At 38.3% G+C, this 18494-nt stretch overlaps 1 long non-coding RNA gene across 2 annotated transcripts in view; it reads left to right on the top strand.

Annotated features, from left to right (window-relative positions):
• Positions 1–18494, top strand: part of LOC139439024 (uncharacterized) — a 52723-nt gene that overhangs the window by 2021 nt on the left and 32208 nt on the right. The window lies entirely within an intron of this gene.

Here is an 18494-nt window from a genome sequence, read left to right as displayed (position 1 = left end):
AACATTGTTCATTCAACTTTTCTCATTTCCATTACCAGATTATACTATCTCCAATGCACCATGACTTTTTTCCCAATAAACCCTTTCATTATGTTGTGAATAACAAAATGTATTGCCTTGTATTGTGAATGTTTAATGCATAGCTTTGTTAAATATATACGGCAATTTTATAACCTCACTCTAGCTTGTCTTTAAATTTGTAACCTACATGGAGGTGTATGTTAAGTGAAAGTGGCAGTCATCTGAATATCTGAAAGGCCTAGAACTTTGCATTTGTTTTGTTTCCACATGTTGGTATTCCCTAGATGATTTATCTTAGATACTAATGGTAACTATTATTGTTATTATTAAGGAATTTTAGATCTACTTAGTTTAAAGGAGGAGAAATATTCCAGTGTTAATTCAAGTATAATTAGTACTGCTCATCATTCTTTCCTCCCAGCCACACTTAAGAACACTTCCAGAAGTTAGTTGTGGTGGTGGTCACAAAAGCTAATGAATGGCTAAATGGTTCAATTTTGTTGAAATTAGAGACAAATAAATTATTGCTCTACCGTAGACCAGCACCAGAATTTCTCAGCTTATGAATTCTAATTTCTGTTTTGCCACTGTGATCTTAGTCTTTTAAACTATGATATTTGACTCATTTTCATAAATAAAAGGTGACACTCAGAACTGAGATCTTTCTGTGGAGAATTCAAACTAAACATCACGTGGCAAGTTTAAAACCTTTCATTTTCTCCACATTTCTTGCAAAGTTAATTATCAACTTCCTCAACTCTCCACTTCGTTTTGATTTTCCTGTTTAGCTAAAAAGAGAATGGTGAATATTTAGCTTCAAAGCTGAATGAATAATTTGATGTAATTAGTGATTATGAAGTTTAATATTTCTTAAGAATCATCTGGGAGAACTATAGAATACATAGTATTTGTGTATATTTTTTTTTCCTGGCACCTTGTGACAAACTTTTGATTCAGTAGATTTGGAACAGGGCCCTGAAATTTACATTTGTAATAGGACTTATTAGATGATTCTAATGTAAGTATAGACAAGACTTTAATTATATCTCGATTCAGTATATTTAATTTCAGGTCCTAAAGCAAAATGCATGTGATATAAAAATTGCATAAGAAATCCTGTTTATTTCTGGATAAGATACCCTGTTTGATTTCCTTACTAATTCATAAGGAGGGAAACACAGGCAAGAGTGTAAGTACCAGAAAACAAAAAAATGGAAGGGAAAATGGAGAACCGTATTATCCTCCTGGTATTTCTGAAGACCTGTTGTCTAATAACACAGCAACCTTTCTGAGAGCCACTCAGGACAATATCCTTGACAACAGCTTAAACAGAATTTAAATTGTTGCCTGAAACTCTGCTATACACCTGGAACTAGTGTGTACACTTCAATTGAGGGATGCCACATAACTCCAGAAACTAAGAGAGGAATCATCCCTATGCATAAGGAGCAATATGGGAGAGGTGATACCTTTGAAAATTTGAGAAGCAACTGACTGATGTAGAATTGGTGTTGGTCAGTCTTCATCATTCACGGAAGAGTGAAACATGGAATTATCAAAGAGCAACAACTGGAAAAACTGTCATCGTAGGTAGGCATTGCTCAGCTCTCTCACAAAAAAAAAACTTAGGGCAAAAACCTACCCAAGGATGCTCCTTTGGGGATCTACAGAACAGGAGGCTGCCAGCGTTGTCCAGAAGGGCGCAGGACAAAGAGACAGAGAGGCCAAGTGAGAAACCATGATTTGCTCACCCCTGTAGCTGGAAACAGCTAGCACATAAACTCAACCCTCAAAGCAAATAGCCTCCGTGGAACCCTGGTTCTCTCCAGCCAGCTGAGTGGGACAGAGCACTCCCTGGCAGAAGAGGGATTTCTTCTCAGTGGGTTTAGCCATCTGAGCTCTCTCTTAATCTCAGGGAGGGCAACAGCCAGCTCTGAGGTGGCCCTGGGGGAGAGGAGAAAGGGGATCTGATCAGGCAAGCTGTCATACCCAGCCACCCTGGGGGAGAGAGAAACTAGGTCAAGGAGGAGATAGGTGCCTAACTAGCCTGGTCCCTGAAAATTGTTAGAAGTCCAACTCTCCTGAGGGAAATATAGGCAGGATAACCCAGTTAAGCATTTGGAACCCTATTTAATCTATACAGCCAGTGTAGCTCAAGGCAGGAATTACTGCCTTGCATATAGAAGGTACATGGTTTAAGTCCCAGCACCTCCTAAGAGAAGGTGGTGATCTACAGAGTTAGCAGGCACACACCTAGCACCTTATGATAGGGAAAGTGTAGACTGAGGTTCTGTTTTGTTTTAGGTTTTTTTGGATCTTGTGGTTTTTGTTTTTTTTTTCCCACTGTTTTTCTTTTTCCTTTATTCACTAAGACTGTGTACATCACCTGCCGAGGGCAGGCTGCAGAGTGATTAATTAATGAGCACCAGCAGCCTGAAAAGGTCTCTAGGGCCCTAAAAAGGATGACTGTTTTTCCTGGGGTTTTTTGTTGATGTTTTATTTCTTGTTTGTTGTCTTTTCCCTTTATTTCTTTTTTTCTTTTACTTATTTTTTCAACCTACTTTATTCTATGTCCTTCATTTTTCTATCTTCTGACTCCTCTTGCTTTTATTTCACCTCTTGTTAGGTCTTCATTTTTTCTTTTTCTCCTCTCTTGTTTTCCCCCATTTTATCCTCTACTAAACTGTCTGGACTTTTCATTCTATTTTTTTTTTCACTCTATTTCTTGTTTCATTTTTTATATTCCACCTTTTTTTATTCTTATTCCTTTGTATTTTTTATGATTTTTTAAATTTGAATTACTTATTTAGGTTCCTAACTCTTATACAGTTCCTCTTCTACTTTTTTATTATTATTATTATTATTACAGTTGTTCTCTTTCTGTCCTTATCTCTTCCCTTTTCTCTGGTCCTAATATATTTTTTCAAGGGAAAACAGACAACTGCAAGGACATAGACTAAGAGGAAGCAAGTATAAAAAGTAGCCTCACCACACACAAAGAAACAACAAAATAAAACCCTAGAGTAGAAAGACAAGCTAACCAATAAGTAAGCCCATCAAGATAAACAGATGCCTAGAAACTAACAAAATATTACAAGCCATATTAAGAAACAGGAAGACATGACTCAGTCTAATGAAGAAACTAAAAAACAGGACAAGATGCAAATTACGGAACTAATCAAGGATGTTCAAGCAAACATGAATCAACTTAATGAAGTGAAGGCAGAGATAAAGGATTTTAAGAAGACACTGGGGAACATACTGAAGAAATTGTAAACAATGTAAAAAGATAACAGACCTGATGGTGATAAATGGCACAACTCAAGAAATCAAAAATAGGGAAGCGGACTTGGCCCAGTGGTTAGGGCATCCGTCTACCACATGGGAGGCCCGCGGTTCAAACCCTGGGCCTCCTTGACCCATGTGGAGCTGGCCCACGTGTAGTGCTGATGCACGCAAGTAGTGCCCTGCCACGCAGGGGTGTCCCCACGTAGAGGAGCCCCACACAAAAGGAGTGTGCCCTGTAAGGAGAGCAGCCCAGTGTGAAAGAAAGTTCAGCCTGCCCAGGAATGGCACCACACACACACAGAGCTGACTCAACAAGTTGATGCAACAAAAAGAAACACAGATTCCCATGCCACTGACAACAACAGAAGCAGAGAAGAAGACACAGCAAATAGACACAGAGAACAGACAACTGGGGTGGGGCGGGGGGGAAGGAGAGAGAAATAAATAAATCAATCTTTAAAAAAAAAAAAGAAAAAATACACTGGAAACACATAACAGCAGATTTGAACAGGCAGAGGAAAGAATCAATGATCTTGAAAACAGTACATCTGAAATCAAATAGATAGTAGAACAGATAGATAAAAAGATAGAAAAAATTCAGCAGGGACACAGGGATTTGAAAGACAACATGAAACACACAAGCAATCAAAAATTTAGGCATCCCAGAGGGAGACAAGAAGGGAAAGGGGCAGGAGTTTTGAGGAAATAATGGCTGAAAATTTCCTAACTCTTTTGAGGGACATGGCTGTACTTGTCCAGGAAGTGCAGTGTACCCCAAACAGCATAAAACCTAACAGGCCTACCCCAAAATTTATATTTATCAAATTGTCTGATGTGCAAGACAGAGAATAATGAAAGTAGCAAGAGAAAAGAGATCCATCACATACAAGGGACATGCAATAATATTAAGTGCTGATTTCTCATCTGAAACCATGGAAGCAAGAAGGCATAGTTAAGGTGCTAAAGGAAAAAAAAAAAAAAAAAACTCTCAGCCAAGAATTCTGTATCCAGCAATGCTGGTATTCAAAATTGAGAGAATATTCACAGATAAACAGAAATTAAGGGAATTCGTCAACCAAAAAAACCTGCCCTTCAAGAAATAGTAAAGGGCGTTCTGCACGTTGAAAGGGAAAAACAGAAGAGAGAGAGTTGGAGGAGAATATCAGAAGGAAGATTATGGGTAAGAATAATAAAAAGATAAAAAGACAAATAAAAACATATGACATATATAAATCTAAAGAAAATATGGCTAATGTAAGTAATACCTTAACAGTAATAACATAGAATGTTAAGGGATTAAACTCTCCAATCTAGAGACACAGATTTACAGAATGGGTAAGGAAATATGACCCATCTATATGCTGTCTACAAGAAATTCATCTTAGACCTAGGGATGCACGGAGGTTCAAAGTGAATGGTTGGAAAACAATTTTACAGGGAAACAATAACCAAAAAAGGGCAGGAGTAGCTATACTAATATTGGACAAAATAGACTTTAAATGGAAAACTATTGTAAGAGACAAAGAAGAACACTATATATTAAGGAAATGTAATCTATCAAGAAGAAAGAACAATCATAAACATTTATGCATCTAACCAGTATGCCTCAAAATACATGAGGCAAACTTTGGAATAACTAAGTGTAGAAATAGATGCCTCTACAAATTATAGTGGGGGACTTTAATACACCTTTATCTCCATTAGAGCAACTTGGCAGAGGGCCAGTAAAGAAATAGAGAGCTTAAGTAATATGTTAGTGGATCTAGACCTAATAAACATATACAGAACATTACACCCAAATACAGCGAGATATACTTTTTTCTCAAGTGCACATGGATCATTCTCCAAGATAGACCACATACCAGGCCAGAGAATGAATCTTAATGAATTCAAAAAGATTGAAATTATACAAAGTAATTAACCACAATGGAATGAAGCTGGAAATCAATAAGGGGCAGAGAGTCAGATTACGCACAAAGACATGGATGATAAACAACACACTCTTAGACAATCAGAGGGTGAAGGAGAAAATTGCAAAAGAAAATGAGTAACTACCTTGAAATGAATGAAAATGACAACACAACATATCAAAACCTATGGGATGCAGCAAAAACTGTACTGAGAGGAAAATCCATTGCCATAAATGCCTATATTAAAAACAAAGATAGTGCTGAAATCAGAGATGTAACTGCACACCTGGAGGAATTTGGAAAAGAACAACAAACTAATCCCTAAGGAAGTAGAAAAAAGGAAATAACAAAGATAAGAGTAGAGCTAAATGAAATTGAAAATAAGAGGAAAATGGATGTGGCTTAACCAATTGGGCTCCTGTATACCATATAGGAGGTCCAGAGTTTGATGCCCAGGGCCTCCTGGTGAGAGCAAGCTGGCCTACACAGTGAACTGGTCCACACAGAGTGCCGGCCCATGCTGGAATGCTGCCCCGCACAGGAGTGCCCCCCTGTATGGGAATGCTGCCCAGTGCATGAAAGCCACCCTGACACTTGAGAGCTGGCAGAGCAAGATGACACAACAAGAGACACAGAGGAGAGAAAATAAGATGTAGCAGAGTAGGGAGTTGAGGTGGCACAAGAGAGTAGTCACCTCTGTCCCACTCCAGAAGGTCCCAGGATTGGTTCCTGGAGCCGCCAAATGAGAATACAAGCAAACACAGAAGAACACACAGTGAACAGATATAGAGAGCAGACAATGGGAGGAATGGGGGAAATGGGGCATGGGAAATAAATAAAATCTTTAAAAAAAAAAAGAAAGCACTAGAAAAAAATTAACAAAACCAAAAGCTGTTTCTTTGAGAAGATTGATAAAATTGAGAAACTCTTAGCTAGACTAATAAAGAAAAAAGAGAGAAGATGCAAATACATAAAATAAGAAATGAGGAGGGGGATATCACCACTGATCCCACAGAAATAAAGAGTATCATAAGAGGATACTCATAAATATCATAAGTGGAGGGAACATTGCCTAACTCATTCCATGATGCCAACATCATCCTAATACCAAAGACAAAGATGCCACAAGAAAGGAAAACCACAGACTAATCTCTCTAATGAACCTAGATGCTAAAATCCTCAACAAAATGCTTGCTAATCATGTACAACAACACATCAAAGTAATTATACACCATGACCAAGTGGGTTTCATCCCTGATAGGCAAGGATGGTTCAACATCAGAATATCGATCAACATAATACACCACATAAACAGGTTGAAAGAAAAAAAATCACATGATCATCTCTTTAGATTCAGAAAGATCATTCAACAAAATACAGCATCTTTTCCTGATAAAAACACTTCAAGAGATAGGAATAGAAGGAAACTTCTTCGAATTGATAAAGGGTATATATGAAAAACCCACAGGAAACATCATATTCAATGATGAAATGCTAAAAGCTTTCTCTCTAACATCTAGAATGAGAAAGGATGCCCGCTGTCACTGCTTTTATTTAACATTGTGTTAGAAGTACTCGCTCAAGCACTTAGGCAAGAAAAAGATATAAAAGGCAGCCAAATTGGAAAAGAAGTTAAAATTTCCTTTTTGCAAATGGTGTGATCCTCTACATAGAAAGCCCGGAGAAATCTACAACAAACCTTGCAGAACTTATAAGTGAGTTCAATAAAGTGGCAGGTTATAAGATCAATGTACAAAAATCAATAGCAGTTCTGTACACCAATAATGAGCAATCTGAGGAGGAAATCAAGAAAAAAAAATCCCACTTACAATAACAACTAGAAGTACCAAATACCTAGGAATAAATTTATCTAAAGATATAAATGACTTGTACCCAGAGAACTACACAACACTGTTCATGGAAATCAAAGAAGACCTAAACAAATGGTAGAATATTCCCTGTTCATGGAAAGGAAGATTAAACATCATTAAGATGTCTGTCCTACCCAAAATGATTTACAGATTTAACACAATCCCAACAAAAAATTACCACAGCATTTTTTACTGAATTGGAAAAGCTAGCTATGAAATTTATTTGGAAGGGCAAGGGACCCAAGTAGTCACAGATATATTGAAAAAGAAAAATGAAATTTTAGGAATCACACTCTCTGACTTTAAAACATGCTACAAAACTACATTTGTCAAAACTACATGGTATTGGCACAAGGATAGACATACTGACCAATGGAGCAAAGGTCAGCATTCTGATATCCTCACATATACAGTCAACTGATATTCGCCAAGGCCCCCAAACCCACTCAACTGGGAGAGAATGGCCTCTTCAGCAAATAGTGGTTGGAGAACTGGATATCCATATCTGAGAGACTGAGAAAGGAACACCATCTCACACCTTATACAAAAATTAACTCAAGATGGATCAAAGATCTTAATATAATAACCAAGACCATAAAGATCTTGGAAGAAAATGTAGGGAAGCATCTACAAGATCTTGTATTAGGAAATGATTTCATGAACTTTACACCCAAAGCATGAGCACTGAAAGAAAAAATAGTTAAATGGGACCTCCGCAAAATTAAAAACTATTGCACCTCAAAGGAGTTTGTCAAGAAAGTGAAAAGGCAGCCTATACTCAATGGGAGAAAATATTTGGTAGCTGTAAATCTAATAGGGGCCTAATATCCAGCATATATAAAGAAATCCAACATCTCAAAAATCCATTTTAAAAATGGGTGAGTGATTTGAGTAGACACTTCTCCCAAGAAGAAATACAATGGCTAAAAAGCACAGGAAAAGATGCTGAATATCACTAGGGAAATGCAGGTCAAACCACAGTGAGATATCATCTTACACCCATTAGATTGACAGCTATTTAAAAAACACAGGACTACACAAGTGTTGAAGAGGATGTGGAGGAATGGGAATCCTTATCCACTGCTGGTGGGAATGCAAAATGGTGCAGCCGCTGTGGAGATCAGTCTGGCATTTCCTCAGGAAGCTAACTATAGAACTGCCATATGATCCAGCAATCCACTGCTGGGTATATACCCAGAAGAACTGAAAGCAGGAACACAAGTAGATATATACACACAAATGTTCATAGTGGCATTATTCACTATTGCCAAAAGTTGGGAGCAACCCAAATGTCCATCCACAGATGAATGAATAAGCAAACTGTGGTATATCCATACAATGCAATATTAGTCAGCTGTAAGAGGGAATGCCTGTAGCATTGACGTGGAGAAAGTGGCCATGGTAGTTGCTGAGGGCAGGGAGAGGGAAGAAGAGATGTGATGTGGGGGCATTTTCGGGAATTGGAGTTGTCCTAAATGATGTTGCAGGGACAGATGCTGGACATTATATATCCTGCCATAACCCACTGAAAGTACTGGGGGAGAGTGTAAACTACAATGTAAACTATAATCCATGCAGTGCAGCAGTGCTCCAAAATGTATTCACCAAATGCAATGAATGTTGCCACAATGATGAAAGAAGTTGTTGATGCGGTAAGAGTGTGGGGTGGGGGGTGGGGTATATGGTAATCTCATATTTTTTAATGTAACATTTTTTGTGATCTATATGTCTTCAAAAAATTTTTTTTTAAAAAAAGAGGGAATGCATTGTTAATACATGGGATAACATGGATGAGTCTTGAAGACCTTATGTGTGACTGAAGTAAGCTAGGTACTGAAGGACAAATATTACATGACCTCACTAATATGAATTAAGCAAATTGAGCAGAGTTACAGAGCTAGAGTCTGGAAGATAGGTTTACAGGAGACAGAAAGGGAGTAGAGAGTGGTGAACTAATGCCCATAAGGGCAAAATCTGTGATTAGTGGAAGGGTGTGGTTCAGCAGTGGATGGGTGTGGTGGGACAGTGATGTGATTGGGTTCATTGATGCTGGTCTGTGAGGGGTAGTAGGGTGGGGTTGTTGGGTTGGACTATCCATGGGACTGGAGGGAGGGTTGATTCAAGGGAAGGAGCAGATGAACTCGGGATTTGCAGGTCTGTGATTAAACCTATAATGTTGGAAATGTTCTTTTGGCAGATATGGCAGGGGAGGGTTACTGTTGTAGGGTGTTGAGTGTGTGGGTGGTGTACAGGATAGGGTGCACCTGGGGTAGGCTTCAATGACATATCTAAGTGTTCATCTTGTCCTAGTGTACTATATTAATGGGTGGAGACCCACAAAATAAATGAGAAAATATTTAACTGGCATCCTGGGGAGTCCTGCTGTGTTCTCAATTAGAGGGACAAGAATCCCTCATAAACATGGGTAGTGCCTAATAAAAGAAAATAGACCAATATGTCAAGCCCTCAATATTATTGCAAGTAACTATGACTCTTATTCTTCAAAAATTGAAACTTAGTGATTACCATAGGTTCTGAGAAGAAGGGGAGGGAAGAATAGATAGATGGAACTTTGGGCATTTTTAGGGCATTAGAATTATTCAGCATGATCTTGCAATAATGGATATAGGCCTCTTCAAATTTTGTCAAAACCTATAAAAGTGTATGATCCAAAATGTAAACCATAATGTAAACCATTGCCCATAGTTAGTAGCAATCCTTCAATATGAGTTCTTCAATTGTAACAAATGTACCACACTAATGAAGGATGTTGTTAATGTGGGGAAGTGTGGTAAGGGAAGGGAGTGTGGCATATGGGAATCCCTTATATTTTTTATGTAACATTTATGTAATCTAAATCTTCTTTAAATATTAAAAAAAAAAACTACATAAAAAAAGAGGAACAGCTGGAAAAGGAAGATGGTTTGCTATTTCTAAAAGTAAAAATATTGGCCACAGGGGTGTGGATGTGGCTCAAGCAGTTGGGTACCTGCCTCCCACATGGGAGGTTCCAAGTTTGTTTCCCAGTGCCTCCTAAAGAAGACAAGCAGATGAGTGGACACAACAAGCAGAGACCATGAGCAGGCACAGCTAGCAGACAACAAGCAGTCAGACAAGGGAACATATATATATATATATATATAGGCACAGACATTCTTGTACATTTCAACCTTACTCAACTCCTTACTAAAACTAAGGTAAGAGGAAAAAAATAGGCTTCAAGAGGAAAATTCTCCTAGGAAATTCCAAGTCAAGAGCTATGGCGCAGTGGTGGCTTGGAGAGAGGACGGTACAATGGAGGAAGGAAGAGAAAATAAGAAAATGAGACACTGGTAATACAGTCTCTTCAGTTAAGTGCAAAGGATATGAACACACTTTCAATTTCTGTAAAAAGAATGTCTCATTATTCTCTACCATTGAGCACTTATTAAGCTAGTCAAAGGAAAAAGAAAAAAAGAATATATAGAGTTTGGGCACACATTGTATAATCTAGTTAGGAGAGCTATAAGCTAAATTGGTTTGGACAAAAAGCACTTAGTGGTGACAAAAAGACAATGTCCAATGTGGGAATAAATTGTGGCAGATTGCAAAGAAGAAATGAGGTGGTTGTTCATGCTATTGTACATGAATAGAAATAAGTGCTTCCATTTGTTACCATGACTACCATTAATTGGCTTAAAACATAAATGAAAGGATGAATAAATAAATGAAACAATGTTAAACTTACCTATGAATGAAACCTTAAATGCATGGAGACCAAATTACACTTTCTCTTCAGAAAAATTAGGATACTTGAAACTATTTCCAAAAGAAAAAGTTTATTCTGATTTTAAGTTTGCTCTGACCCTCCTCACCCCAACTTCTTATTTCATTCCACCTATCCAATGTTTATTCCTTAAAAGAATTCAAGATCTTGACAAGAGATTTAAAAGATAAAGATTTTTGTCAAATCTTTCTTTTGCAATTATCCTACCTTAATTGTATAAAAATATATGGTAACTTACTACTATCATATATTAATAATAACAAAAAATGTCAATACTTCTCCTAGGCAAAGTTTCAAATTTCATTATCCTTGTTTTGGGCACCGTTGGTCTCTTCCTTCCTAGGCCTTTTTCTTTTCTCTCACTGATTTTCTGAATTGGATGGCTCAACAACAGCTCTGCTGAAAAGGAGTCATTTATGGTTTTCACTGTTAACATAGCCTAGCCAGTCCTGACCAGGACAGGAAGCTCAATTAAGGAATGGGTCGTATTCCAAATCTTTCACACAGCCTAAAAGAACTGCCTTACCATTCATGGGATGTACCCAACTCCTGGTGGCCTTATTCACAAACTTTACCCCATTGATCCAGGCCATATGAGTGGCTCCCACTTGGAATTCCACATCTCTTTGGCATAGGGTGAGACAGAATTCCAGTTTGGTTACAGCTGAATCGCCAGAGGGCTGATCTCTGCTTAATTGGCTGGAAAACTGTTCTGAAAGCATTAATCATATAGAAACAGGATGTCACCACTTGTCTGGCTTTAAGTGTCACTCTTGTGAAGTCTGATGCCTGGTTCTCTCTGGGATGTTCTGTTGCCTGGCCAGGGCACATTTCCCATCCTCACCAGTGACTGCTGCTAAAATCTGAGCCTATTCAAATGATGACACTAATGTCCTCCTGCCCATACTAAAGCTGAGTGTCAAGGAAAACGTGATCATTTATTCTGAGGAATAACAACTGATATTAGTTCAATACGTTATGCCCGTTTGAGACATTTCCATTTCAGTAAATATCAGAACCATATTCTCAAGGAGTGATATTCTAACCCTGGAAATTCCCAAAGCTTGTGAATAATATCAGGAAGCCAAGAAATATACCCTTAAACATGAGGTCAATGAGAGACTAAACCCCAATCCACTTACAAAATAACAAAAGCAAAACAAAACCACTTACTATTCTTAATTTTTTAGTAGATGGCTACAGCTATGTGTGTTATGTAATTGCTAAATCAGATTAAGCTTCTATAGAACAAGAACTATATCATTCTTTAACTTTTTCAGTGGTCTATTGCTGCATAACAAACCACTCCAACACAATTTTATTGCTCCCAGTTCTGTGAATCAAGAATTTGGATAGGACTCAGCATCAACAGCTCATCTCTCTTTCACTTGGGGTCAGCTGGGACAATTCAACTGGAGCAGAGGATCTAGGATGAACTTATTCATAAGTCTGGGACCTTGGTGCTGGCATTGACTGGGATATCTCACTTCTCTTCCATGTGGCCCTTTTCTCCAGCAGGATAGCCTGGACTTCTTTACATAGCTGGTAGGTTCTGAAAGAGCAAAATTAGATTCTGCCAGGCCTCTTAAATTCTATGCCCAGCGTCACTTCCATTTCATTCTGTCAATCAAAGGAAATTACAAGGCCTGCCCAGATTCAAGAGGAAGGGAAGTAGCTCTTCATCTTGATGGAAGTGGCACACACAAGGAAAGGAGAATTGTTAATGGCCAACTCTGCAGACAATTATTGACAGCCTCTTAGCACCCATTTTGGGATTCACACATCTTTAGATGAAAATAACAACCTCTACTGAGGGGACACAGTTTCCATAGATGCCTGGTCACTAATAGGGCACAGTACTCAAAGGGTTATTCCCTTGGCTTCCGAAGAGAGGAAAAGGACAAGAAAATACAGGGTGGTCTCATTGACCCGATCTGCTTTTTGATATCGTTTATTAATATATGGCATTCACTTTAAACTATAACTGCCAAAACGCTTTTCTTCATAAAAGCCAAAATTGGGGTTGAAATATTAGCAAAATAAGAGAGTATATATTTAAGAAATTGTTTCTGTTACTGAAGACCATACTGTTAGATATCCTAAATGATATACCAAGAATTGATTCCCAAGATGTGACAGTCTTTTGGGTCTCACTTGTAGTGAAACCCTCCTCAGAACCATACTGTATAGGTTAGCACTTTTTTAAATGGAGAAATGGTGACAGCAAGAGTTTTTATCACTCAGGAATTTTTTTTCAAAATGTATTATGTTAATCATACATGTTAAATTTAACTTTAGAGTTCAAACTATTTCTCACGATGGTCTTTAAAGTTGAACAAAACTTAAAAAATGAGGAAATATTTGCAGTAACAGATGAAAAATGCAATTAAACCCTTTAAAAGTCGATGCACAATTTGGAAAGTAGCTTCTATTATTAAAAATCTGAAAAGTGTAAGCTCTGAGTATTACAAAATGTTGTGACTATTCTATAAAAGAGCCAAGTATACAAAATGATAAGGACTTTTTTTCTTCCACCTACCATTATAGACTGAGTCAACCAGGAATTTCTGAAACTCTATTTTGAAAAGGGAGCCAAATGGCCAAATATTTATGAATATATACTTGTTTCTACAGAATGACTACCTGGTTGTCAGCTTTTGACAAAACCCACTCGGGGGTATCACTAGGGAAGTAATAGTGTATTTTTTCTAATTCATCTGGACATGGAGTCCCACTTAAACCACCTTGTTTGTCTGAGTTAGACTTCTCGGTTGAAATCATGTATACCACATTTGAAGTGTTAATTAACTTCCCCATATTTGAGGATTAGAACTGGATTAAGAGTCCGATCTTGCAGGAGCCTTCTCCCCAGTTATAAATCCTCTGAAGAGCATAAGTAAATGCATTAGGCTGGAAAAACAGTGAAAGAAACCACTAACAGATGGGAGAAATCAGATGGAGTTGGGGGTGGGGTTCGCTTTGACTTTTGCCATTGTCTGGTATATTTCAGCATCTGATTCTTACCACCAACTATGTTCTATGGCATACATTTGGTATGTTTTTTCTATAACCCCTATTATTAACACAGCACATCTTTGACATTAATGCAAGAATATTACAGTATTACTATAGACTATAAACAATAGGTTACATTAATTGTATTTTTCCCATGCTTCTCCACATTCTTATTACCTTGAAATAGTGACATACATTTGTTCTAGTTCATTGGGGATGCAATGTTCACTATATGTCTGTTAGGTCTAGCTCAATTATATTATTCTAATGCTCTATTTCCTTTTTAATCCTCTGTCCAGATGTTCTAAATATTGATGAGAGTGGGATATTGAAGTATCCAACTATTATTATAGAGACGTATTTTTCTCCCATCAGTTTTGCCTGTGTTGGCCTCATGTTTTTTGAGGAACCCTGGTTAGGTGCATAAATATTTATTGTTATTTCTCCTTGGTAAATTGCCCCTTTCATTAATATATAATGTCCTTCTTCATCTCTTACAATACTTTTGCATCTAAAATCTATATTGTCCAATACTAGTGTAGCTACTCCAGCTCTTTTTTTTTTTTTTGGTTACTGTTTGTATGGAATCTTTTTCCAATCTTTTGCTTTCAACCTGATTGTGTTTTTATATCTAAGGTGAATCTTTGTAGACAGCATATGGATGGCTCATATTTTTTAAATTCATTTTGCCAGTCTGCATCTTTTGATTGGGGAGCCAATCCATTAACATTCAGTGTTATTACTGTAATTTAATTCCTTCAACCATTTTATACTTTGGCTCTCCTACATTATATCTTACTATTGTCTGTCTTTTTACCCTTTTACTTACTCTTACTCTTCTTCATTTTTACACTCTTCTCCAAACCTCTGCTTCTGTTTTTTCCTTTCAGGCCGCAGGACTCCTTTTAGTATTCCTTCTAAGGCTGAACTCTTGATGATAAACTCTCTCCATTTGTGTTTATCTGCGAAAATTTTATACTTACCATAATTTTTAAAGGACGGTTTTTCTGGATAAAAAAATCTTGGCTGGCATGTTTTCCTTTTAGTATCTTAAATATATCATACCGCCTTTTCACCTCCAAGGTTTATGAGGAGAAATTGGCACTTAGCCTTATTGAGTGTCCATTGTATGTAGTGAATTGTTTTTCTCTTGCTGCTTTGAGAATTCTCTTTTTATCTATGAGAGTTGGCATTCTGAATAGTATGTGTCTTGGAGTAGGTCTATTTGGATTTATTATGTTCTGAGTATATTGTCTTTCTTAGATATAAATATATATTTATTTCCTAAAGGTTGAGAAATTTTTGGTCATATTTCCTCAAATAGTCATTCTGCCCCTCTTCCAGGATACCCATAATACGTATATTTGTGTGTTTCCAGCTGTCATAGTCCATAGTTGCATTCCCAACTTATGTTTGTTCATTCCTCAACCTTGAGGATTTTAGGATGGTGATGCCCACTCTGTTTCTGATTGAGAGGGGGCTTCAATCCCATGCAGCAGACGGATGAAATTGTCTTGCTTGCAGTTGTAGATACTCCATTTTGGGGGATGAGCTTTGTCCGTTATCATTTTGTTAGTTGGTCTGGGCAAGTTTGATGAACTGGAGAGTAGGTGGTGCAACTCTGCTGAGATTCAGGGCTCAACCAGTGTATGAACCGACCAAAGACTTAAGGCTCTGGGACATATATTTAATGAGTATAGTGCAGATTATAGGTTCAAATAAAAGGGACAGAAAATCCATGGATAGGGAAATTATAAGTGAGTCTAATTCTGTTACATTGAGGAACATATATTCCAAGTTAAGGCCCACTGACAGAATGCTGAATTCCTGAGACTATTAGGCCAGCCTATAGTGTCCAGATGTCTCAAGAGTCCTCAGAAGCACCCTTGCTTGAGGCACTGTTTACTGTGGTAATCAATGAAATCCTGCTGAAACTTTCATAAGTGTAACCTCTGGAATGACCTCCCAACTCACTTTGAAATCTCTTAACCATTAAAACTCATTTGAATTGAATATTTCCCCCTTTTGGTCGAGATCTATTTCCAAATGCATCACTAATTGGCTCATGGTAACAATCCCTCAATGCCTGGGAGGCTCATCCCTGGGAGTCATGTCCCATGACTGGGCGGGGGGCGGGGGAAGATAGTGAGTTTATATGCTGAGTTTGGCTTAGAGACAGGCCACATTTGAGCAGCAAGGAAGCTTTCAGGAGATAACTCTTAAGCAATATATAATACTAAGCTAACTTTCAATTTCACAATAACAAGGTTCAAATATAGAACCTTCAGTGGAACCATTGAACCATTCTAATACTCCAAAAATGCCCTATGTTCCATCTATTCTATTAGTTCCTCCCCTACCCCTCATGAACTATGGTAATTACTAGGTTTCAAATTTTTAAGAATAAGTTTCATATTACATGCATTAATATTGAGGGTTTGACATATTGGTCTGTTTTCTTTTATTAGACACTGCCTATATTCTTGAGAGATTCTTGTTACTCTAATTGAGAACCTAGCAGGACTCCCTAGGATGGAAGTTTAATATTTTCTTGTTTACTGTGTGGGTCTCCAACCACTGAGATAACACACTATAACAAGATGAATATTTTCATATTTCATAAAAGTCTGCCCCAAGTGTGCCCTATCCCACATGTCCACCCCCATCCCCAATGGTCCTGCACCAGTAATCTTCCTTTGCCATACCTGCTAAAAGAGCATTCCCACCATTGTAGTTTTACACTTCAAATCCCAAGAGTTCACCTGTACTTTCCTCCAGCCCTCCCCCCAGTCCCATGGATAATACAACACAACCCCTCACCCTACTCCCCCTCACAGTCCAGCACCATTGACCCCACTCACATCCCTGCACTATTGCCCCCATCCACTGTCCACCACCCCTTCCACCTTATCATAAGTCTTGCCCATATTGATGATCAGCTCACCACACTCTACTCCCAAAATAGCCGGATACAGAATTCTCAGCTGGCAATATTTCTCTATCAGTAACTTAATTATATCATAACACTGCCTTCTTACCTCCATGGTTTCTAAAGAGAAATATGCCCTAAATTATTGGACACCCCTTGTATGTGATATTTTGCTTCTCCCTTCCTGCTTTCAGAGTTTTCTCTTTATCTTTGGCATTTGGCATTCAGCAGTCTGAATATTAAGTTTCTTGGGGTAGGTCTATTTGGATTTATTCTAATTGGAGTATGCTGTGCTTCCTGGGCACGTGTATTTATGCCTTTCATAAGAGTTGAGAAGTTTTTGGCCATTATTTCCTCAAATACTCTCTCTGCCCTTTTTCTCTTCTCATCTCCTTATGGAACTCACATAACACATATGTTGGTGCACTTCATGCTATCATTCAACTACCTGAGCCCTTGCTCAATTTTTTCCATTCTTTCTTTCTCTTTTCTATTTTCCATTTCAACTTTCCTTCTTCCATGATTTCATATTTGCTGTTTTGTGCCTCTGTTGTATTTTTAATCACTTATTATGGCTTTCATTCCCATAAGCTCTGTTGTTTTTCTCTCCAAGGTTTGAGATTTTTCTTTGTGCTCACCCAGTGTCATCTTAATGTCCTTTATTTGTTTAGCCATGTAGTCCTTCAACTCCATGATTTAATGTAGATTTGTGTTAACATCATTGATTGTTGTTTCAAGTCCTGTGCCTCATCTGGAACTTTGATTTGTTCCTTTTGCCTGTGTCATATCTTTCTTTATCTTAGTATGGCTTATAATTTTTTGCTGATGTCTAGGCATCTGATTATGATGCTGAGTTTAATCTGATATTCAGGTTCTCTCTCTTTCCTATGGATTTACTATTATGTTGCTGTGTTCTGCCATTTTCTTTGACTTGTGATTCAACTTGTTCTAGGTATTTAGGATTGTCTCTGTTCAAGTGCTCAAACCAGTGCTAAGGACCCAAGTAATGGGATGCATGCCAGTTTCCGTGGTCCTTGGGGATAGGGCAGTAAAGGCACCTCATTGCTTTATTGTTTTTTTCCCCTTTTCTGTTCTGCTATCAGATGGCTCTCTTTGGCAGACTTCTCAGCTCAGAACCCAGTTGCTAGCGGGGGGATTCATTTTCAGTATAACCCCATGGTGGGTGGTGCAAAAGCAGTGTCCTCAGGGTTGGTCAAGCCTCACAAACAAACTTTCTCAGAAGCTGTTCTCCTCCCTTTGCTGACCACACTCTTTCTCTATGAGCTTCCTCAGCAACCAGCCCAGAGCAGTGGGGGAGGTGTCTTTAGTTACCTGCCAGCTCTCAGTACAAACAATGTCATGGCCTGAACAAGCCTAGAAGTGTGCGACCCCCTCCAACACAGCAGACCAAGTTCATAGGCCAAAATCTGAATTTGCTGTAGACTGTGTCCCTTCCTTTCGCCTTTTTTTGGTAAAGAGGACCCCTGCAATTCCCTCAGTCCACAACCACTGCTGTCAGCAGGCTAGGGTTTACTCCAAGGTTGGGGGAATGGGTGCCAGCTGCTACTGCTGTAGTTTTACTCACAGGGTTTTTTCAGCTAGCAGAGACTCCTTTCCTTTACTCCTCTCTCTTCTGGGTGGTCTTCCTCTGGTATCCTGAGCCCCAGAGCAGCCCCCTAGACAGTCTCAGCCCA

This window comes from Dasypus novemcinctus, chromosome 5 (genome assembly GCF_030445035.2).
Source record: "Dasypus novemcinctus isolate mDasNov1 chromosome 5, mDasNov1.1.hap2, whole genome shotgun sequence".
Lineage (NCBI taxonomy): Eukaryota > Metazoa > Chordata > Mammalia > Cingulata > Dasypodidae > Dasypus > Dasypus novemcinctus.
The sequence above is the reverse complement of the archived record's forward strand: the minus strand, read 5'-3'. Positions and strand labels throughout refer to the sequence as shown.